Here is a 24,797-nt window from a genome sequence, read left to right as displayed (position 1 = left end):
TGGATCTTCAGCAGCGTGGATTCGATGCTGTCGGCCTCTGCCATCTCGAGTACTTCGATGTTAGGGATGAAGTCGCTCCAATGAATGTTGAGGATGGAGCGGAGACAACGCTGGTGGAAGCGTTCTAGAAGCCGTAGGTGATGCCGGTAGAGGACCCATGATTCGGAGCTGAACAGGAGTGTGGGTATGACAACGGCTCTGCATACGCTTATCTTTGTGAGGTTTTTCAGTTGGTTGTTTTTCCAGACTCTTTTGTGTAGTCTTCCAAAGGCACATTTTGCCTTGGCAAGTCTGTTGTCTATCTCGTTGTCGATCCTTGCATCCGATGAAATGGTGCAGCCGAGATAGGTAAATTGGTTGACCGTTTTGAGTTTTGTGTGCCTGATGGAGATGTGGGGGGGCTGGTAGTCATGGTGGGGAGCTGGCTGATGGAGGACCTCAGTTTTCTTCAGGCTGACTTCCAGGCCAAACATTTTGGCAGTTTCCGCAAAACAGGACGTCAAGCACTGAAGAGCTGGCTCTGAATGGACAACTAAAGCAGCATCGGCTGCAAAGAGTAGTTCACGGACAAGTTGCTCTTGTGTCTTGGTGTGAGCTTGCAGGCGCCTCAGATTGAAGAGACTGCCATCCGTGCGGTACCGGATGTAAACAGCGTCTTCATTGTTGAGGTCTTTCATGGCTTGTTTCAGCATCATGCTGAAGAAGATTGAAAAGAGGGTTGGTGCGAGAACACAGCCTTGCTTCACACCATTGTTAATGAAGAAGGGTTCAGAGAGCTCATTGCTGTATCTGACCCGACCTTGTTGGTTTTCGTGCAGTTGGATAACCATGTTGAGGAACTTTGGGTGGCATCCGAGGCACTCTCGTATTTGCCAAAGCCTTTTCCTGCTCACGATGTCGAAGGCTTTGGTGAGGTCAACAAAGGTGATGTAGAGTTCTTTGTTTTGTTCTCTGCACTTTTCTTGGAGCTGTCTGAGGGCAAAGACCATGTCAGTAGTTCCTATGTTTGCGCGAAAGCCGCACTGTGATTCTGGGAGAACATTTTCGGCGACACTAGATATTATTCTATTTAGGAGAATCCTAGCGAAGATTTTGCCTGCAATGGAGAGCAGCGTGATTCCCCTGTAGTTTGAGCAGTCTGATTTCTCGCCTTTGTTTTTGTACAGGGTGATGATAGTAAATGATAGTAAAGCAGTAAAAGCGAAGGGAATAAAAACCAATCTGCTGGAGGGTTGAGCAGCATAAGTGAGGGAAAAATAACGGACAACATCTCGGTCACAATTCATCTTTAGTTCTCTCGTGCATCTCCAAAATGCTGGAAATGCTGGCAGGCCCAGGTAGCATCTACACAAAGAGAAATAGAGAGAATGTTTAAATTTGATGACCTTTCATTATTGCTGCTCAGATTGGGGATTTTGAATATCCTCAAATTATTTGTCATGAAAATAGGAATTGCTCATTATCTATTCAAGGATCTGGTGATTATTAATAATTCTGATGATTAAATATTGCTGGTGTTTCCTTCAGTTGGGAAAGATCTTTAAGAAATAGCACTCAACAACAGCGATGCCAATTTCAGTGAACCAACTGCACATGGACCCAATGGAAGATTAACATATTTACTTTATTTTATTCTTTAGGGACAGGCTGGTCAGTGTGAGAACATCCTGCTGCTAGTTTTATATTAGAATCATGATGAAGGTCTTTTCCCTGGTGTGCAAAGTTTCAGTGCCCCATCCATCTGTGCATTGAAGATCAACTGCTGTTGTAAATGTCCCTTGAGATAACTTGAAGTTGCTGGAGGCATAAAAGTTCAGTATGGCAATTCAGCAATTGTTTTTTTTTAAAACTCCATTTTCTGTGCGGGTCACATTGGAGGAGACAGCAGAACATAATAATTTAATGGCTGCTATATAATCTGTAACAGCAGGTAATGCCATAAATTCCCAGGTGGGTGCACCTGTGCTAACATACAGACAGCATGGATAAATGTCAGTGTGCCTACACCTAATCAAAGTAAACCTGAAGTGTCACCTCTTTCATCATGTTCTTAAAACATTAGAGACTGAAAAACAATCCTGAATTTCCATATGTATAATGTAATAATCAAAACCACATGTTTTAGTTCAAACACTGTAAAAGGTGACAAGCAAAATTAAGGTGTTCCAGTTTATATCAATTGCTTTTTGTATTGAAATTCTCAACCCTTTCTGCCAAGAATGATTCCATTTCATCACATGTTGAATCAACACCAGCAGTGTTCATATTAAAATCCATATTTAACCATATTTAAAAGTAGGTCATATCAAAGGAAAAGTAATGATGGTTCAAAAATTCAGACATGAAAGATCCTTCACACATTATTTTGGAAAACTTCTTGAAGATACAGCAAAGCACCCATTGTGTTTGGCAGCATTAGCAAAAGGAGATTCAAAAGCCAATTATTTAGCTTTGTATGGAAAGAAAAAGTCACTTTGAGTAGTCAAATTTGCCTTCAGAGAGCATTACAGTAAGATGCCATTTTTCCTGAGAGATTGAGTAAAAACATGAGTACACAAAGGAAATGGAAGCTTATGGTATATATCTGATAGATTAACATTATTATGGATGGGAAACTGCTCCAATGTTGTATGTACAGGATACTATTTTTCTTCTATTTGCCAAATATTCCATGTAATTCCATACAATGTGTTGATCTTGAATAGAGTGAGAATAGGGAATTCAATCGTAAAGAAAATAGAATCTTTATGGAAGTAGTGGGATGTGGTTTTTATCGAACTGAAAGCTTTCATTTAATAAGATCAGCTGTTGCTCAGTTCAAACAACCGTCTCACCTCAGCAGAGGAAGAATATCAGTTTAGATCCCACAGCAGAGATTTCAGCACAAAATCTTGAAGGTTTGAAAAAAAGCAGTTCAGATTTCACAAAAAGACTTTCTATGTCAACTGTGCAGTTTAATGAGACACCTGAAGATTAGAACCAAGACTGTCCTTGGCAAACTTTGACAACTGGAATGAGGGCATTTTTCTGATTTTTGGTTTCAGGTACCTAGGAAATTTGAAGTCTGGCATTTTCATGAGGTAGGACAGAAATCATTGAGACAGATACAAGACAAGAAACCTTAAAAGCATAGAGTTTCTTTAGCTGCAGCCTTCACATTGATTTTTTTGGACAATTCTATTTTTTTTAATTTGCATCAAATCCAAATAATTAATCATTCATCTAATACAATAAAGATTGATACAAAATGATACACACAATTTTTTTTCTTTTCTTCTAAATATCTTCTAAATATCAATTGAAAGGAACAGGAAATGTGGACAATGCTGATGGAGGTTCACTAATGAAATCTATTTGCAGTTGCCAGATCATATAAAAATTCCCAAATTGATTCCTTAAACTATAAGTATTCTTTTCCAAAGGTATACAATTTTGTATTTCAGTCTGCCCAATCTTATAACATTATCCGATTTCCATGTTATTACCACACATTTCCTTGCTACCACTATGGCTACACTCAAAAATGTCTTTTGATATTTATCCAACTTTGATTCAATATGTTTCATATATTGCCATGCAAAAATCTTGGGTCTTTTGGTATTTGTATCTTCATAATTTGTCCCAACAATATATTCAAATCTTTACAAAATTTTTCCACTTTCATACAAGACCAAACTGAGTGTACTAAAGTCCCTCTTTCTTTATTACATGTAAAACATTTATCAGAACAATTTGAAGCTCATCCATGTAATTTATATTGGTGCAAATAATTGTATTGAACCATTTATTATCTAACATTAATTGTATTTGTAGCACTCTTGGCACAGTTTTGACCATACCTTGTCTTGAATTTGTATATATAAATCTTTCCCCATCTTTGTTTTGATTTATATAATTCCTTTTTCTTCATAGTGTCTTGGAATTGTAAATACCTATTTATAATAAATTTCTCAATAAATGTATCTGTAATTAAATATTCAAATTGACACTGTTCCAGAAGTCTTAAATTTGTACCCATTTTCTTTTTTACATATGATTTAAGCTGATAATATGAAAAAAATTGTATTATTTGGTATATTTCTCTTTCAATTGTTCAAAAGTCAAAAAAAGAACCCAAGAAACAATCTTTTATCCTCAATATACCTTCACTGTGCCAAATATCATAAAAAGTTATTTAAAGTAAAAGGAATAAATTGATTCTGCGTAAACAACATTTAAGATATTTGATAATTCTTACCTCCTCTTTCCATATGAATTCCATTCCATACCTTAAAATTGGTACTTACATTTTTCTTTTCAAAAATTCAAAAATTATTTGTACAAAAAATACTCTGGGTTAGTCTCTCCCATTTTGTTCATTTCCATCTGTTCCCATGCTGTTTTTTCTCCAGTTTAATAACAGGAGGTTAGAAATCTTAATTGTGCTGCTTTATAATAATTTTTATAATTAGGTAATCTTAGTCCTCCTTCTTCAGTCAGTCTTTCCATGGCTATTCTTGGCATTTTAACACGCCAAAGAAATTTTCACACATTTTTATTTAATTCTTGGAGAAACTTCTCCAGGACTCGAATGGATAATGATTTAAATAAATATTGTAATCTAGGAAAAATATTCATCTTGATACAATTTACCCTCTCTCTTAAAGATATTGGTAAATCTTTCCATTTTTTAAATCCTTCTCAATCATTTTTAATAATGGTAATAATTAAATTTAAATAAATTATTTAGATTCCGGCCAATTATTATTCTTAAGTATTTAACTATTTATTTTTGCCACTTAAATTTTGTCATTTGTTTACATTGTGTATAATCCCCATCATTCATAGACATTGCTTCACTCTTTCTACATTTACTATGTAACCTGATACCCAACCATATTCTATTAATCGTACATTTATTTTATTCAAATGATAATTCAGGTTTTGTTACATATAACATCATCTTCAAATAAACTAATTTTATGTCTTTTTCACCCATCTCAAAATCTTTAAACTCATTATCCCTTATATTACCTCCACCAAAGCTTCGATAGCCAAATCAAATAAAAATGGTGATAAATGGACATCCTTATCTTGATGATCTTTCTAATATAAATGTTTAGATATTTGCCTATAAGAAACCACTTTAGCTTCTGGTTGATTAAACAAAGCACCTATCCCATTTATAAAAGCATTTGGAATACCAAAAACACCTAACACGTTAAATCAAAACTCCCACTCTAACCTATCAAATGCTTTTTCTGTGTCCAATGCCACTGTTACCACAGGTATCTTTCCTTTCTATGCTACATTTAATAAACTCAAATTTAGCTATATTATCTACTGATCAATATTTAATAAAACCAGTCTGGTCCATATTTATTAATTTAGGTAAATGCTTGGTTAATCTATTAGATAATGAATTGGATACAACATTATAATCTGTATTTAATAATGAAATGGTTGTAAAGGATTCTTATTGTTTTGGAATAAGTGTTATTAGTGCTGTTTTAAAAGATTCTGTTAAGTCATAGGTTTCTCTCATTTCATCCAAAAGTCTCATTAATACAGGAATTAATAATTCCTTAAATTCTTTGTAAAACTCCAGAGGGAAATCATCTTCTCCCAGACCCTTATTATTTGGTAAAGATATCAGAGTCTCATAAGCTTCTACATATGTAAAAGAGTTTGATAATTCCAATTTTTCATCAATATTTAACTTAAGCAATGTAACTTGTGATAAATATTCCTCTATTATTTTTCATCCTTTAGAGACTCAGACTGGTGTAATTTTTTTATAGAAATTCCTAAAATTATCATTTTATTTCTTGCATCTTATAAGTGACTTGACCAGTTTCCCTCTTTGTTGCTATTATTATTCTTGATACTAGCTTAGCTTTTAATTGCCACATTAAAACTTTATGGTTTCTATCACCTAATTCATAACATTTCTGCTAGGTTTGTTTCAGCTTATATTCCAATGTGCGAGTTCTTTGACAAGACATGGATGAAGAAAAAGGGTCTTTACTTTAAAGTTAATGTAAACACTCCATGAGGCATGCCATGAGGCTGCAAGCCTATATTACAGATCTTTCATACTGCAGGCTCTTGCTCTGTGTCAGCCCCTGCAGCAGCCAAGTATAATCAAAAAGGAACTCTATCTGTAAGACCTTGCTAGTGGCAAAATACAACCATATATCATTACATCTCCCATCCATCCAAGATGTTTTTTTTTCTCCATTGTCTCAGTGTTTCATCTTTGTTTGTCTCTGACTTTACGAGCTTCATTTTTGCATCTGATATGGGCAGTGCACTTGTGATCATCTCCACGAAGGCATTCACGTCTTCATCCATTTTTGGTGTTTGCCGGCTCTCTTGTGTCAACAGCTCTGGACAATGTGTCTGCTGTGTATATTGGCTTACTTGGAGTGTATGTCACATTCAGTGATAGCTTGCACCCTAATCATCATTCTTTGTATTCTATGTAGACATTCATTTAATGGCTTTTGGACCAATGCAATCAAGGGCTTATGGACAGTTTCTACACTGATTGCTTGTCCTGACACAAACTGATGAAATCTTTCAGAGGTGTATGTGAATCTGAGCAGCTCCTTTTCAATTTGAGCATATCGCGTCTCCACGTCAGTCATTGAGCATGATACATATGCAACAGGTTGCCAGTCATCATATTTTTGCAGAAGAACTGCACCGAGCCCACTATGTGATGCATCTGATGATATTTTGATGGGTCTCGCTAGGTCGTAAAACCTGGGTCTCGCTAGGTCGTAAAACCTCAAAACTGATTCCTCTGTGAGCAGTTTCTTTATTTCACTCCATGTCTTTTCATGTTCATGATTCCACTTCAATTCAACATTCTTTTCTGTTAGTCTTCTCAATTAAGCCATCTTTTCTGAAAGGTTGGATATGAATTTACCCATATAGTTGACCATTCCATTAAACCTCTGTACGTCCTGTTTGCATTGTGGCCTTGGCATGTTCCCAAAGGCGGACTCCTTTCTGGGATCTGGTCTGATGCTCTCTCTGCCATTAATATCTCTGAAAAATGTTAGTTCTGTCACCCCAAGCTGGCATTTATCTCTATTCAGTTTCAGGTTGGCTTTCCTTGTTGCTTCTAGCACTTTCCTTAGTCTCTCATCATGCTCCATTCTCATGGTTCCCCATACTGTGATGTCATCCATTGAGGTGTCAACTCCATCCATGTACTCATGGACCATATGGACAATTTTATGATACACCTCAGGAGCTGAGACAATTCCAAATGATAACCTTAGGAATCTCTATCTACCAAATGGACTATTGAATGTATCTTCCAAATGGACCATTGAATGTGCACAAATTTGAATATGCTTCAACCAATTTCAACTGCCAAAATCCTGAAGATGCATCTACCTTGCTGAAAAGCTTTGCATTTGCAAACTGTGACATGATTTCTTCACATGTTCGAAGATTCAAGTGTTCTCTCTTTATTGCTCTATTTCGATCTCTTGGATCCAGGCAAATTCTAAGCTTTCCATTCTTTTTGTCCACAACAATGAGTGAATTCACCCACTCCATTGGTTCATCAATCTTCTGAATCATGTCCAAAGCAAACTTAGCAAAGAGTGAATTTGCAAATGCCACTGTAATGTACTTGGGTCATGTAGTTGGTTACCTATTCAAGCAAAGGTGAATGCAATTTCTGAGTTTCCTATTTCCAATGGCAAGGAAGCAGTGAAAAGGCTTTTAGGAATGGCAGGATATTATAGGAAGTTTTGCAGAAATTTTGCCGAGGTTGCTCGTCCTTTAACCAATCTTTTGAAGAAAGGGGAGAAATTTGTGTGGACTAAAGAGTGACAGACAGATTTGTAAAATTTAAAGGATATGCTATGCCATTATCTGGTGTTAAAATCTCCTGATTTTGATAAACCTTTTTCTGTAGCAGTGGACGTGAGTGAGGGAGCAGCAGATTCAGTTTTATTGCAAAATCATTAAAACGTTGACCATCCAGATGCCTACTTTTCAAAAAAAATTAATGTTCATCAAAAGTACTATTCCACTATTGAAAAAGAACCATTATCTACTGTGTTTACTCTGCAAAATTTTGATGTATATCTCAGTACCACTTAGGAAGCAATCGTAATATTTACTGACTACAATCCTCTGGTGTTTTTGAATAAAATTAACAAAAACAGAAGATTGTTAAACTGGAGTTTGATATTTGAAAAAAATATAATCTGCAGATTATTCATATCAGAGGTTCAAATAATGTTATGGCAGATTGTCAAGATGTTAAAATTGATCATGTATAAAAATGCTCTCAACATTATTTTATTGTAACATGTTTTAGAGAGAGAGAGAATTAATTGTTATATCTTTAGTGATTTTAAAGACAGTTTAGTTATTACTGAATTTTATCTCAAGAGTTTAAATTCCTTTAAATGGGGGAGGTGTGATGGAATATTTGGAGATGTTTTTGGGAGACAAATTGGTAAAATTAGAGCAGGTTACATACACACACTTTAAAACTGATCTTATTTTAAATACCGACTAATTCATATTCAGTGAGTTTACAGAAACTATGGAGAATGCTATACTCATTTCACAAGTAGGTGCTAATTGAAATGATGTCATGAAATGAATAAACTATTGTCTTTGAAGAACAACTGGAGTCAGGTTGTCTGTTTGGAACATTTTTTGCAAGGCTTTTGACCTCGCTCAGAGGTCATTAAGAGGTTTGTTTACCTAAATCAACAGATGGGAGCAGAAGACTAACTCCTATTGTTTGCTGGAGAAGGACGGGATTGTTGCAAGTGAGAGAGAAAAAGAGATATGGCTGGTAGTTGGAAGCTCAGAGAGAGAGAGGGAGAGGTTATACAGTGTCAGCCAAGAGAAGCTTGTTGGAACTGGAACAGAAGCTCCAGAGTGGCAGATGGCTGGAAGTGCTATCTGTCTGATGTTTCTCTTGAAATAAGGGGAACAGAAAGGTCCTCTGTGGTAGCCTGAAAGAAAGGTTATCATCTGGAGAACCCTGATGGGGCAAATTTCATCAGCAAAACATGGAGGTGACGAATGGTGGTACCTCAGTTGTGGAATTCCTGAAACAACACATCTCTCTCTGCAAACCTACCTTCCTGAGCAGAAAACATTTTACTTTTGAGCACCAAAGCCTGGTGAACTTTATGCATGTTAAATTTTGTGAACAGTATAAGAATTGCCTACAACCAGTGAACTTGGAAGAATGAGAAGTGAGATTGAACTGTGAACCAAAGAACTTTTCTTAAATTTACACACACATTTCATACACGTGCACTTAGAATTAGAAGGGGGTTAAGTTGGGTAGTTAAGTTAATAGTGATAAGTAAAAGTTTGATTCAGTTTTCATGTTTAAAGATAAATAAAAACAACTTTTATTTAAGTAACTACTTGTCGTGGTGAATATCTATTGCTGCTGGGTTTTGGGTTTTGGGGTCCTCTGGGGCCCATTCACTAACATCCAATAAAATTGACATTTAATCATCACATATCTTCCCGCTTTATCTACAGTGGTATCCAATAGTTTAATTGGTAAAGTTTTATGTATTAATATAGCTACCCCTCTAGTTTTAGAGTTGAAAGAAGATGCCAAGGCCCATCCAACCCAATCTCTTCTCAACATCTCATGCTTCATCTCAGTCAAATGAGCCTTTTGCAAAAAAAAGCTATATCTACTTTGGCTTTTTTCATATAATTTAGTAATTCCTTCCATTTTATTGGGTTCTGTATTCCATTTATATTAATACCGATAAAATTCAATTTTTCTGCCATTATTAAATCTTGCGTCCATCCATTGTCACACTCCTCTCACTCCACAATATTAATAACACAATCACAGTACTCATAGTTAATTCAAGCATAAAATAAAAATGAATAAAGACAGAAAGAAAGATTAAGGATAGAATTTCCCGTCCCGAAGAGGTGCATGATGTTATTACTTCTCTAAAGCCCTGATTTGTCTGGAATGTGATCAGAACCGCACAAGTGCACATGACTTCGCAGCAGTTAGCTCCATATTCCCGACTAACTCACTCGAAATACCAAACAATCCTATGTTGCATTAATATTATGCATACTATTTTAAATAGATCTTTTAAATATATGTATATCACTTATAGGCTAAACTAAACTCTCCTCACCATTTTTAAATTCTCTTGAATTTTGTTCAGTTACAGCTCAACTCTTTCTGTCAGACAATCCATTCAAGTGTCAAGTACCATCTGTCGTTCTTTTTCAGACAATGAATCAGCATACACCCTTGCCTCAATCAGTTCTGTAAAAAATCTGTTATTCCCCTCTGGAACAAAAACTTTCAAAACAGCTGGATACATCAAGTCAAAGGCATAGCTTTTCTTCCATCGGACATTTTTAACTGGATTAAATTCTTTTCTCTTTTTTTAAACAAAAAACTTGTTTCACGATAGAAAAAAATCTTATTCCCATTATAAATCTTTTGCCTACTTTGCTGTCAGTCCAAAGTATGCTCCCATACTTCATAATGAAGAAATTTAATGGTATCGGATAAGACCTTTAATGAGGCTCTGGCTTTGGTCTCAATGCACAATGTGCTCTCTCAATCTCCAGGTATCCTTGAAATTCAGCTGCTCCCAATGATTCCAACATTGTAGGAACTTTTTCATGTCTTGGCCTTCATCACCTTCTTTTAAGCCAACAATCTTGATGTTACTTCTTCTACTAAAATTTTCCAAAATGTCTATCATCTGCATTAATTTATCTTTTGTTGCAGCTGCTTCAGCTTGTACCTTCTGCATCTGTTCTTTAGTATTTTGAATCTCAAACTTGTTCACTTTAATTTTTTCATCGACTTCAAATCTTATCCACCTGCTGCTCATTCTTTCAATTTTCTCTCCATTCTTTTTTAAATTCATCTGTTAATTCCACCATAGACTGTTGAAAAGTGTCCAATTATATTTTTCATTTAAACTGTAGAAATAGAGAATTCTTTGACTTTTTCCTTCTTCATCATAGTTCCATGCTCAAAATGTGTTTCTTGCTCTTTCCTTTCTTCTTCTTGTCTGCTGGAGCTGGAAAACTCAAACTTTTTAAATCGTTGCCTCCTTTTTTTGTGTTCTGTGCATGCGCAATTCCTTGTGCATGTGGAGATTCACTTATTCACCTCAGGTGGGTGGCCATTATCGAGCTCTGTCCAAGGTCTCCCCAGCACCAGACTTACCTCCCCTGGACAGTACCTTCTGGACATTTCCTGGATCCTTCAAGGTAGGCCTTGAATAAGGAGCAAGAATAAGGAGCTGGTGCCACAGGCAGGTATACAGATATTTGAGGCCCTTTTATATTGAAATTTAGCAAATTGTAAAGACAGGTTTCCTCTGCCTTTAAAATGCTCCACTTACCTGCATAAAATGTCCAAAGGTAGATTGGCAGGTCCAATGCAATCTGGGTTCTCTCCGCCAAGGGTGGTAGTGTCAGAGGTGGAGTGAAGTCACTCTACCTCATGGGTAAAATGAATGCTGCTGAAAGCGTCTCCAAAAGGGGAGGGCTGATGACATAGTGATGTCAGTCAGTCCACGACCAAAGAGCGTATATTTTAAAGTACCCACCTGCGATAAAGGAGATTACGGTGTGCAGAAGATCTGCCAGAGTTCTAAGACTGCTCAAACAGATCTCCACTAGCGCTCATACCTGCTCCTCAGTCACCATTGTTGTGTATAGGGCGCTTTCACTTCCCAGCTACTGCACTACACACCATGCCTCCTTCCCCTTCGGAAGCCGGCTCGGGAACCTCCTCTGCATAAAAGGACTACAAAATCTGCCTTTTCCATTCTCTGCTTACAAGTTAAATTTGCCTTTTTGTTTGTCATGTGAATAGGGAATAACATGGCTTTTGTGCATAAAACCCCTTTGGATTATTGGTCTCTCTTACTGGGAAGATGGGACCTGCATAAGAGAGACAGGTTACACTTGAACCAAACGAGGCCCAATATGCTTGTGGAGAGGTTCGCTAGTGCTACTGGGAAGCGTTTAAACTAGAGTGGCAAGGGTTGGGAACCTGTACAGCAGAGAAGCAAGAGGTGAAGTTGAGGGCATGGCACATGTTCAGACAAGCAAGCTTGAAGTGAAGGGACGGTGAAAGGTGACAGTGAGACTGAAGTGCGATTATTTAAATAGAAGTAGTATTATGAGTAAGGCAGGTGAACTTGGAATCTGGATGAGTACTTGGAATTATGATGTTGCAGACATTATAGTGACGTGGCTAGGAGAGGGACAGGATTGTCAGCTCAATGTTCCTAGGTCTTGTTGTTTTAAGCAAGGTAGAGAGCAGGTTAAAAAAAAGTGTTGAAGGATAGGTGATGCAGAAGGATGACCTTACCCATCCCTTTGCTTCCACAGATACAACCTAATGCAGAGTTCCTTCAGCTGTTTGTTTCTTTTAATTTAGTTTCCAGCATCTGCAATTTCTTGCGTCTCTCGTCATTTTTAATAATGATATTGATGGCCTTTGCAAAGTTACAATGAAAAGTTAAATAAAGTTATGTTTAACAAATCCTGGTCATCCATCCTATAAATTGTGAAGTCAACTCTTGTGAAGGCCAGGATTGGAAGGACTCAGTTACGATTAAAATTCCAGTGAAAAGTCATTGACATTTGTCCCTCAATTGCTGTCTGAGCCTGCTGAGTATTTTCAGCTTTGTCTGATTTACAGCAAAATAAAAATGAAGTACAAATCTGAGCTGTAGCTCCTCAGAAACCGTGTTAGGAAACTAGAGCTGCAGCTCGATGACCTCGCTCTGGTCAGGGAGAATGAGGTCATCATAGATAGGAGTTACAGCCAGGTGGTCATGCCAGGCCCATGGGAGGAGGACAGGTAGGTCACGGTTAGGAGAGGGAAGAGGAATAGTAAGGTGGTAAAGAGGACCCCTATGACTGTGGCCCTCAACAACACATCCTCTTTGGGTACTGTTGGGGGTAACAGCCCAGCTGGGGAAAGTGTCAGTGGCTGTGCCTCTGGCACTGGGTTGGCCTCTGAGCCTCAAAAAGGGTAGGGAAAGGAAGAGGAGGGCAATAGTCATATGGGATTCGATAGTCAGGAGTACAGACAGGGGATTCTGTGGACAGAGCAAGGAGAACCGGATGGTGGTTTGCCTCTCTGGTGCCAGGGTCTGGGATGTTGCTGCTCGAGTCCAGGACATCCTAAAGGGGGAGGAAGATGAGACAGAAATTGTGGTACATGTAGGTACCAACGACATAGGGAGGAATAGAGAAGAAGTCCTAAAAAGTGAGTACAGGGAGTTAGGTAGAGAGTTAAAAAGGACCACAAAGGGAGTAATCTTGGGATTATTGCCTGTACCACGAGACTGTGAGAGCAGGAATAGAATGAGATGGAGGCTGAAGGAGTGGAGCAAAGGGCAGCGATTCAAGTTTGTAGATCACTGGGACCATTTTTGGGGTAGGTGTGATATGTACAAAAAGGACGGGTTGCATTTTAACCCCAGGGGGACCAGGATTCTGGTGGGGACGTTTGGTAGGGTTACTCAGGAGACTTTAAACTAGAATGGCTGGGGGGAGGGAACCAAATGAAGGAGAACAGAAAGGAGAAGGTTAGAGTGCAATCAGAGAAAGCTTGTAGACAGTGTTTGAGGGGGGGAAAGGCAGGTGATAGAAAAGGGGGATGCTCTATACGAAGGTGGACAGAGGTCGATTACAAAAGATCATAAGAGAGCTGTTGGTAAAGATAGGGGCCTACAGGAAGTAAAAGGTGGGAAATCTCTAAAATGCATATATTTTAATGCTTGGAGCATTGTAAGGAAGGTGGATGAGCTGAAGGTATGGATTGACACTTGGAAGTATGATGTGGTAGTGATTAGTGAAACATGGTTACAGGTGGGATGTGACTGGCAACTAAATATTCCTGGATTTAGTTGCTTTAGGTGTGATAGAACCAGGGGGTGGGGGGCTAGATGGGGTGGGGTTGCACTACTTGTTAGAGAAAATATTACAGCGATGCTTAGGTGAGATAGAATAGAAGGCTCATCCAGGGAGGCTATTTGGGTGGAATTGAGGAATGGGAAAGGGGAAGTAACAATTATAGGGGTGTATTATAGACCACCAAATGGGGAATGCTAATTAGAGGAACAAATTAGTAGGGAGATAGCAAATATTTGTAATAAGCACAGGGTAGTGATTGTGGGAGTTTAATTTTCCAAATATTGATTGGGAACCCCATTCTGTGAAAGGGCTGGATGGGTTGGAGTTTGTAAAATGTGTGCAGAATAGCTTTTTACATCAATACGTGGAGGTGCCAGCTAGAGACGGAGCTGTGTTGGATTTACTGTTGGGGAATGAGATGGGTCAGGTGACAGAGGTATGTGTAGGGGGAGCACTTCGGGTCCATGGTCATAGTACCATTAGCTTCAAGGTAATTATGGAAAAGGATAGGTCTGGGCCCAGAGTTGAGGTTTTTGAGTGGGGGAAAAGTTAAGTTTGAGGAGATACGAAAGGATTTACAAGGGGTGGATTGGGACAATTTGTTTTCTGGGAAGGATGTAATAAAGAAATGGAGGGTCTTTTAAAGGAGAGGTTTTAAGAGTACAAAATTTTTATAAACCTGTTAGGTTGAAAGGTCAGGTCAAAAGTTTGAGAGAGCCATGGTTCTCAAGGGATATTGGAAACTTGGTTCAAAAAAAGAGAGAGTACTATAAATATAAGAAACAGGAGAAAAAAAGATGTTTGGGTACTATATTGAATGTAAAAAGAATCTTAAGAAATTAGAAAAGCTAAAAGAAGGTATGACGTGGTTATAGCAAGCAGGGTGAAAAAAATCCAAAGAGTTTTAACAAATATGTAAATAGCAAAAGGAAAGTCAGAGATAAAATTGGTCAAATAGAGAATCAGAAAGGACAAATGTGTGTGGAGCCAAAAGAGATGGGGGAGGTCTTGGACAATTTCTTTTCCTCAGTATTTACTGAGGAGAAGGATATTGAACTGTGCAGGGTAAAGAAAGCAAAGGGGGTATATATGGAGACTACAGTGATTAAGAAAGAGGTAGTACTGGAGCTTTTGAAACATATAAAGGTGGATAAGTCTCCAGGTCCTGACAGGATTTTGCTCAGGACCTTGAGAAGAAAAAGCAGAGGCTCTGGCAGTGATTTTGCAAATGTCATTAGAGATGGGTATAGCGCCGGAGGATTGGCGTGTTGCGCATGTGGTTCCTTTGTTTAAAAAGGGTTCGAGGAGCAGGCATAGCAATTATCGGCCTGTAAGTTTGATGTCTGTGGTAGGTAAATTGATGGAAAGCATTCTTAGAGATAGTACATATAAGTATATAGAAGGACAGGGTCTGATCAGAGTCACTCAACAATGATTTGTGCTTAGAAGGTCATGTTTGACCAATCTTGTTGAATTTTTTGAAGAGGTGACTAGGAATGTTGATGAGGGTAGAGCAGTAGATGTTGTCTATATGGACTTCAGTAAGGCCTTCGATGGGAGGTTAGTTAGGAAGGCTAAGTCCTTGGGTATTAATTTGAAGATAGTCAAATGGATTCTACAGTGGCTGGAAGGAAGGTGCCAGAGAGTAGAAGTAGATAATTGTTTGTTAGGATGGAGGCCAGTGGCAAGCGGTGTACCTCAGGGTTTGGTATTGGGATCATTGCTGTTTGTCATATATATTAATGATCTGAAGGATGGGGCAGCAAATTGGATTAGTAAATATGTAGATGATACTAAAATAAGGGGAATTGTGGATGATGAAGAAGGTTTTCAAAGATTGCATTGGGATTTAAACTACTTAGAGGAGTGGGCAGAAAAATGGCAGATAGTGCTTAATACTGATAAGTGTGAGGTGCTACATTTTGGAAAGAATAATCAAAGCAAGACATATGTGGTAAATGGAAGGGCATTGAAGAATGCAGTGGAGCAGAAAGATCTAGGAATAATGGTGCATTGTTCCCTGAAGGAAGGAGCACATGTTGGTAGGGTGGTGAAGAAGGCCTTTAGTATGCTTGCCCATATAAATCAGTGCATAGAATATAGAAGTTGGGAAGTAATGATGAAACTGTACAAGGCATTGGTGAGGCCAAATTTAGACTACTGTGTACAGTCGATTTATAGGAAGGATATTAACAAGATAGAGTGCAGAGAAGATTTACAAAAATGTTGCCTGGGTTTCAGCACTGGAATACAAGGAAAGATTGAGCAAATTAGGTCTTTATTCCTTAGAACTTAGATGACTGAGAGGGGATTTGATAGAGGTGTTTAAGATAATGAGAGGGATAGATAGAGTTGCTGTGGAAAGGCTTTTCACATTGAGAGTAGAAGAGATGGATACAAGAGGTCATGGGTTGAGAGTTTACAGGCAAAGGTTTAGGAGTAACATGAGGGGGAACTTCTTTACTCAGAGAGTGGTTATTGTGTGGAATGGGCTTCCGGGAAAGATGGTGGAGGCAAGGTCAATTTTGTCATTTAAGAAAGAGTTGGATATGTATATGGATGGGAGGGGGTGGAGGGATACGGGCAGAGTACTGGTAAGTGGGATTAGAGGAGGTTACTTGGATCAGTGTGGACTAGAAGGGCCAAATTGACCTGTTTCCGTGCTATAATTGTTATATGGTTATATGGTTAAATCCAAATGAATTCCAGGATAATTAAAAACTAAAAAAAAAGTGGTGGCGCAACCAGAACTGCTGTTATGGAAGAGCTGCCACTGATGTTGACCAGGAAGAGTAGAGATACAGGAGTGCTCTGAAGGATTCAACTGCAGGTCCTAATGCCCCTGGCTCCACACAGGCTTTAAATGGCCTGTTAAAGGAGTCAATAATGTTTGTAAGTAAAATCATGCAACACCAGAGCACTGGGCCCAAGATGTGGCTGCACCACAAGGAGTTGTTGACTCTTGGGGAGCAGTAGACTGGCACAGGGCACCAGAAATGGGGAGAGCATCCTTCCCCCCCACCCACCCAGTTGAAAAGGAGAAGCAGAGAAGATGACCCTTCAGTTAAGGTGCTCGCAGCTGCAGACCAGCAAGGGGCTCAACAGCTGTGGAACCCTCAACAGCTGTGGAACCCTCAACAGCTGTGGAACCCTCAACAGCTGTGAACATTTTACAGTAGAGGGAACCGCACAGTCTGTGGGGTGTTGGAGACTAGCTCATGGGAACCAGGTATCGGAACTGGGATTTGAGAAAGTGCTGAGAGCTCCCGAATGGCCTTGGTTGCTAAAGGCTTCCTGATCATATTGGAGGTTTGGAACTGCAGTCTGGGTTGCCGATGGATCATAAAGGAGTCTGTGAGGCTGGAGAGGCTGAAGGAACACTGGAGGTGAATGCATAGGCACTTTGTCTCTGTAGGGACTCTCTTTTGCTTCTCTTTCTCTCTTATTTTAAGTGTCACAAGGCAACACTAATGGTAACTCAGTCTTTCTTACAGCAGGCAGAGGGTAATTTTGTGTAATATTAACTGTTTTGTACTATTAGATGACAATAAAAAGGAATCAAATCTTGAATTAAAGTAATCACACAAAAATAAGAATATACTGTAATAAAACTTGATGGCTGTCAAAGGGAATAATTTTGAAATTCAGACTACTCAGAATTTTGGTTTGAACAAAAAATGATGAGGTTTATAACAAGGGAGATGAAAGGGATATCAGATGTTAGAATCTAGAGCAAAAAACAAACTGCTGGAGGAACTCCATTTAAAAATATTCATGGAGGGAATAATAGGAATTGTTGATGTTTCTTTAGAAAAGAGTGATGATGGTATATAGTTGAGAGGAGAGGTGAGAAAAGGGTCAGCAGGTAATGGGTGTATTGAGCAGGGGTGTCAGATCATAGGCAGATGGAGCCAGGTAGGGGATGGGAAGGAGTGGTGGAGAGCAACAGAGGCAGGTGGGTGATAGGTGGAAACAAAAAAAGATGGTACCTTTTGGGAGGATGGGAAGCTGATACTGGAGACAATAAAAGGGGTTTTATGCACAAAAGGCACTGCTTAAGATTTTAAAAAGGCTAATTTACCTTTTTGTGCTGTGAATTTGGTGGGGGGGGGGAAGAGAGAGAGAGAGAGAGAGAGAGCGAAAGAGAGAGAGAAAGAATTAAATAGATAGAAATCTGGCTCCAACGGATTTCTTTTCCCCTTGCCTGTTTCCACCCACTTGCCCTTGTCTTCTCCCAAGTCTACCTCTTCCTCTGCCCATCATCCTTAGTTCACCTACTAGTCCCTGTCTCACTCCTCAACCTCTTCTCTTTTCACTGGCTGTTTTCCTTCTCCACTCTAAGACCTGATGCAAGGCCTTGACCCAAAATGCCAACAATTCCTGTTCCTCCCACCAATACTGTTTGACCCACTGAGACCATCCACCAATGGCTAAATGCAGGATTGCTAAACATAATATCTGTGGGATAAATCTCATTTCCAGAACTTGTAAACTATAACTTGAGCTGCACAAAACACTAAGTCTCAATTAGATGGTCAAAAATGGTACGGAATCTAGTGCATCTCCTGTGTTTGGCTTGCTGATTAATGCTCATCCAATGATGTTGGGTGATGACTTTGGATTGGCCCTGGGAACCTGCATTTTGAAAAGCCCCAGTGATGGCGAAAACATTCCTTTCCGTCACACCGAAACCCAAGGAGAATACAGCAAGGTTGACAATGTATCATTTATTGCCTCTAGTGTGGACATTTTTTAAATTCTGATGCTCAGTAAATGTGTACTGGGAATATAGTCAATAAAAAAAAAGTAAGGAAGAGGTTTTAGTGCTGATGGGATTTACATTAGACACATACAAACTAAATACCACAAATTATGCTAATTAAGTCATAATTCTATTTCACTTGATACATTATAACAAAATGAGTATACTTCAAAAATGCTGCATCATCCACAAAGATGGGCATACAACAGCCAGGAAACATACTTTATCAATGTAGCTTCTTTTCAAATTTAAATGTTGCACAATCTGATTGAATTTCTTCAGCTTCTTTGCTGCCTTTAGCTCCTTGTATGTTGTAGGGAAGTGGAGCATTCTGTTGCTTGCTGTATAGTCAAGTAGCATTCCACCAAATATAGGCTTTGAAGGGGAACTAAATTATTGCCACTCCTGTAGTAACCTGTCTGACCTGGAATTACTGACAGTATCGTATTCCACAGGCAACGTCAGAAAATCTTCCATCAATAACCCAGGGTAAGGATACAGCAGTAAAATGGCACATGACATTAGCACAAGGTGTGTTCATGTTTCACTCTCAAGACCCCGCAAAGTCTGTGAATACCCACAGGATTTCAGTCCTGCACTGCCTTGCCTTTTCCCTTCAGAACTGTGGTTAGCCAAAGACACAGTTAGAACATTCTTATGTGTTAAAATTCTGACAGGATTGGCACAACTTAAGAAATTTTTAACCTGATTTGGACTTGTCTATATCACCCTGTCTCAGAGAGAATCGATCAGAAACCATTTGTGAGAAAAACGTGGACAAGTTGTCAGAGTTAGACAGTATTTTAATTTGAAGTGGTGATGGAAGGTTTTGAATAACTAGTTTACCTGAATTCAGCCAGGTCGATTTAAATTCTGGATTTCAGTGCATAAGTGAATGCGAGCAGTTGATTCTGACTAAGATTCTGTGAGAAGAGGGTTTTTGGTTATAGGGCTAGGGAGGGGGGAGGCACTGGTGTGATGCAGGAGCATTCCTACTCCTGTCATTCCCACTTGAAGGTTAAAACAAATGACTTAGCGACTGAAACCAGATTCCTCTTGTTGCCTTCACTCGTTAAATCAAATTGGCTTCCCCTCTCTGTCAAGTAGTTAAAATTAATGATGAGATGAGCCAGCCAGGTGGTTGATTTTGTCACTTGCTCAGATAGCTGCTGTTCAGGCAGAACAGAACACTGCAGCTTTTTCTCTCAAATGATTTTAACAGATTTCTATAAGACAGGTCTAAAGTAAAGCCTTTTGCACTTGGACACTAATGGACCTTACAAAAAGTTATATTTTCAAACCTTGAGTCTGATTCATACAACATTTTAATTTAGTTCAATAGACTCAAATTATTAGTGTTCCGGCAAGAATGGTTAAAGCTTTATAAACATGAAAATAAAGCAACTCCACAGCATACATTTCCATTGATTGACATTGTAACTTTGCATTCCGTAAATCTGTTTAGAAACATTGGATCGATAAGAGTATTTATACTGAAACATTCCACAATATAACAAAATCATAGGATATAAAAATAATGTTCAGTTTCTCCTCAAAATCCTTGTCTTATCATAAATTAACTGAGCAAGCATGTACTAAAGCACCACTTTGTGGATGGAAAGGAGAAAAGTATTGAGCCAAGGAAGGAGAATGATGGTCATGAGTTTATGGTAATGAACAAATTCTTACTTGCTGCAACTGGACAGATACCATTTAAAAAAAATACAGCTACAATAGAATACATTAAATTAAAGAGATAGGACATATATATTCACAGTTATCCTAGTGCAAAAAAAAAGGTCACTTAACAATAATGCAGTCAGTATTTTTATGGTGTTGGAGGAGTCCTTGATTAGTGTAACAAGGGAAGGTTCAAGAGTCTGATTAACATTGGAAACAAACTATTTCTTGAACCAGGAGCTTCTGTGCTTTCTGCCTGAAGGTATCATTGAAAAGAGGTTGATATCACAGTGATGGGGTCTTTTAAGATGTTGCCTGCCTTTATGAGGTAGCGCCTCACATAATGTATTCAGTGGATGGGAGGTTGGAGCCTGTGATGGACCTTGCTATGTTTGATACTTTCTGCAGCCTTCTGCGTTCCTGGGCACTTGAACTACCAAACCAGTCTATGATGCAACCTGTCAGTATACTTCCCACAGTGCTCCTGGAGAAGTTTGATAGAGCATTCAATGACATGATAAAGCTCATTCGACTTACAAAATATAAGTGCTGATGTGCCTTCTTCATGGTTTCCTCAATGTGCTGTTTCCAGTACATTTTCTGAAATATGGTCTCTGAGGAACATGAACATCTTCCCCACCTCCATCCCATCATGCAGATAGGTTTGTGGTCACTTGACCTTCCCTTCCTTAAGTCAACAATAAGCTACTTGCTCTTTATTGTTGTCCTTGCACCACTCATTCAGATTCCTCATTTCTATCCTGTGCACTGATTTATCATTTCTAGTTATTCAGTCAACAACAATGGTGAACTTGCAGATTGAACTGGAGCTTAATTTGTTTATGAACATTGGTGTAGGGGGAAGGATAAAATATGCAATCTTGGAGTGCCCCTGCAACTGCAAGCACATTTGATATGGAGATGGGCCAAGGAGTAGCAAATGGAACTTAAGGGTTCCAGAGTAGGAATTGCACAGTAAATAGCAGGACCCTGGAGAGGTCTGTAAATAGCAGGACCCTGGAGAGGTCTGTAGAACAGAGGGTCCTAGGTGTACAACTACATAACTCCATGAAAGGGGCTGCTTTAGTTGACAGATCAGAGAAGAAGTGGTAGAGCAGGCTGACCTTCATTGCTTGTGGTACTGAGTACAAAAGTTGGGACCTCATGATATAGCAGTACATGGGATCAGTGAGTCCACACTTGGAGCAGGCACTCTGCATAGCCGGAGGTGATTTGAGGCACATCCTATCTAGGGTGAACTCACACAAAGCAGCAGGACCTGATAACTTACCTGGCAAGGTGCTGAGGGATTGTGTGGATCAGCTGATGGAGGTCCTAACAGTCATCTTCAACATCTCACTCCAGCAGAATATTATTCCTGCAGGATTCAAGGCAGTCACCATCATACCAGTGCCCTGAGAGAAATGGTAGCTGGACTAAATGACTGTCTAAGTGATACTGACCTCCACAATCATGAAATGCTGATAGAGACTGGTAATGGAGCACATCAAAACACATCTTCCAGTGACAATGGACTAATTCCAGTTTGCTTATTGGCCAAACTGATTGACAGATGATGCAATAGTCCTAACCCTTCACTCTTCCCTGACCCACTAGAGAATCATATCTGATATGTCAGCCTGTTGTTCATCAACTTCAGATCAGCATTTAACACAATGATACTCAAGAGACTGGTAGATAAATGGTCCTCACTGGGACTCAGTACTCCTCTCTGCAGCTGGAGGCCTGGACTTCTTAACTGAAAGATCACAGTCTGGGCTGGCAGCAAACCCTCAAGCCTCATCACACTGAGCACTGGTACACCTTAGGGCTGCATTCTCAGTCCACTGCCATTCACAGTGCTAACTCATGACTGTATTGCCAGGTTCATCTTCAAAAGAATCATCAAGTTTGCAGATGACACAATTGCGATGTAACTATGTTGTTTGTGTGTAGAGTGTATTGTTTGTGTGTGTGTGTGTGTGTGTGTGTGTACATGCGTGTGTGTGTGTATGCACGATAGCTTGGAGATAACTTATTTTGTCAGTTTGTAAATGTACCATCAGATGACAATAAACATGAAATTGGACTTCAGTACTGAAAGCAGTTCTTGTTGCCCAGCTATAAGAAGGCAGGAAAAGGGAATTCACCAGGATGTTGCTAGTAATATAAGGCTTAAGTTATTCAGAAGACTTGGATTGGCTGGATCAGAGGACTTCGATTGGCTGGGTCAGAGGATTTGGATTGGCTGGGTCTTCATTTCTGAGAACATGGGAGCCTGAAGCATGACCTTAGAGAGATTTATAAAATCATGAGAGCATGAAAAATATGAATGTTTCGAGTCTATTTTCCAGGGAGAACTGGAGGGAGAGATATAAAAAGGTAAACTGCAACTTCCCTTGGGTAGATGAAAAAAAACAGTAAGGGTAAAAAGACCCTGATGGGAGTTGTAAAGATGCCTCCAAACAGTAGCCAGGATGTGGTGTGCAAACTACAAACAAACTACAAAGGGAGATAGAGAAGGCGTGCAAAAATGGCAATGTTACAATGGTCCTGGAGATTTCAATATGCAGGTTAATTTGGAAAACCAGGTTGGTGCTGGATCCCAAGAGAAAGAATTTATCAAATGCTTTCAGGATGGCTTCTCAGAACACCTTGTTGCTGAGCTGACCAGGGAAATGGCAGTTCTGGATTGGGGATTGTGTAATGTATTAGAGTGGATAAGGGAGCAGAAGGTAAGGGAACCCTGATGAACAGTGATCATAATATGTAGTGGCCGGTAGGAGAATACCAGCCCTCTCCAGAAAAGAAGAAATAAAGTGAAGAAAACACAAAGTTCAAGAAACACAAAACACAACAAATAAAAGATAAAGGTGTGGAGAAAAGAAAGAAAATGGCACTCAAGAAGGAAAAGACAAAAAACAATGGGAAAAAAGAAGAAAAGACGCCAGAAGAGAAAGGAGAAGGCCTTACCTACATGAAGAGGCAGGGAGCCACCATGGAGAGAGGAGCCTGCTCCCCAAGGTTAGTGGCGACCCCGCAGAGCCGTGACCTCCTGACTGCAAAAATGGCTCTCTGAGCCAAACAGAAGTGCGTAATGCGCAATGCCAACACCAAGGAAAAGGAAAACACTGACGGGAGGGGGGCCCAGCTGTGGAGTGAACTTACACAGTGCAACCAGCTGAGAGATGCCCGACAGCAGGGCTCTCAGCTGTAAGAAGCGGAAATCAACAGGAAAGGGAGTGATAAGAAAGAAAAGCAGCAACAGGAAGCCCAACAGATAACTAGCCCAGAAGAAGAGGACCAACAACAAGAAGCTGTGCCAAAAAACACTCAACAAACTGAGGCAAGTAGCTCAACAAAGTCAGAAGAGACACAGATAAAAGGAAGAGAAGTAGAAGACACAAACACAGGTGCAGACACAGAAGAAGAAGAAGAAGAAGACCAAGCTCTGCACATAGGAATAGAAGGTAAAATAGATGGACGGTGTATAGATTTTTTAAAAAAATCAAGAACAAATGAAAGGATTAAAAAAAATGGTTGACATTAGAATTTAGTGAAATGAAAAGAAAAATGAAAAGTACAGAAGAAAAAGTGAGTAGAATAGAGCTGGTCATGACAGAAATAGGGAAAAGATTAGAAAATGTGGAAGAACGAGAAATGGCTGTAGAAATTTAAGTGAATGACTTAAGATGAAAATTGGAAGAAAGTGACAAAAAGGTTAAAGAGTCACAAGAGTTGTTAGCTCAGAAGATGGATATAATGGAAAACTATAGTAGGCAAAACAATATAAAGATAGTTGGCCAAAAGGAAGATGAAGAAGGCAAAATTATGAAAGAATTTATAAAAGAATGGATCCCAAAAGTCCTGGGAATGCCAGAAATACAGGAAGGAATAGAAATAGAAAGGGCACACAGAACACTAACCCCGAAACCACAGTCACAACAAAAACCAAGATCCGTTTTAGTAGAATTTCTGAGATACACGACAAAAGAAAATATATTGGATAGGGCAAGGAATAAAATTAGAGAAGACAAAAAACCATTGGAATACAAGGGTCAAAAAATATTTTTCACCCATGCATAAGTTTTGAACTCCTAAAGAAGAGGGAAGGGAGGGGGTGGAAAATGGGAGAAAATTACACTGTGTATATTCAAGAGGGAAATGTTTGTGTGTATTTTGATCAGTATGGTTCATAGTGTGAAAAATTTTAAAAATTAAAAAAAAAGAGGAAGGAGTTTAACACAGCAAAATCGATCCTATGAAAAAAAAGCTATAAATTTATGTTAAGATATCCATCTGTGCCTAAAATATTTATCCTGGGGGAGCAAAACAGACTGTTCTCGGATCCGGAGAAAGCACGAGAATTTGCAGAACACCTGCAGGACAGAAGGAGAGATGAAGAGATGTAACAAGAACGAAGTACAACAACAAATTA

The 24,797-nt window shown here is 39.1% G+C and overlaps 1 long non-coding RNA gene across 1 annotated transcript in view; it reads right to left on the bottom strand.

Moving 5' to 3' along the window:
- LOC138752678 (uncharacterized) overlaps window positions 1-23,426 on the bottom strand; it is a 69,687-nt gene extending 46,261 nt beyond the window's left edge. The window contains exon 1 of the long non-coding RNA XR_011350834.1: window positions 23,333-23,426. This is a non-coding gene — a long non-coding RNA (uncharacterized lncRNA). The remainder of the gene's footprint in view (window positions 1-23,332) is intronic.
- Window positions 23,427-24,797: the final 1,371 nt, after the last annotated feature.

This window comes from Narcine bancroftii, chromosome 1 (assembly GCF_036971445.1).
Source record: "Narcine bancroftii isolate sNarBan1 chromosome 1, sNarBan1.hap1, whole genome shotgun sequence".
NCBI classification, from domain to species: Eukaryota; Metazoa; Chordata; class Chondrichthyes; order Torpediniformes; family Narcinidae; genus Narcine; species Narcine bancroftii.
The sequence above is the reverse complement of the archived record's forward strand: the minus strand, read 5'-3'. Positions and strand labels throughout refer to the sequence as shown.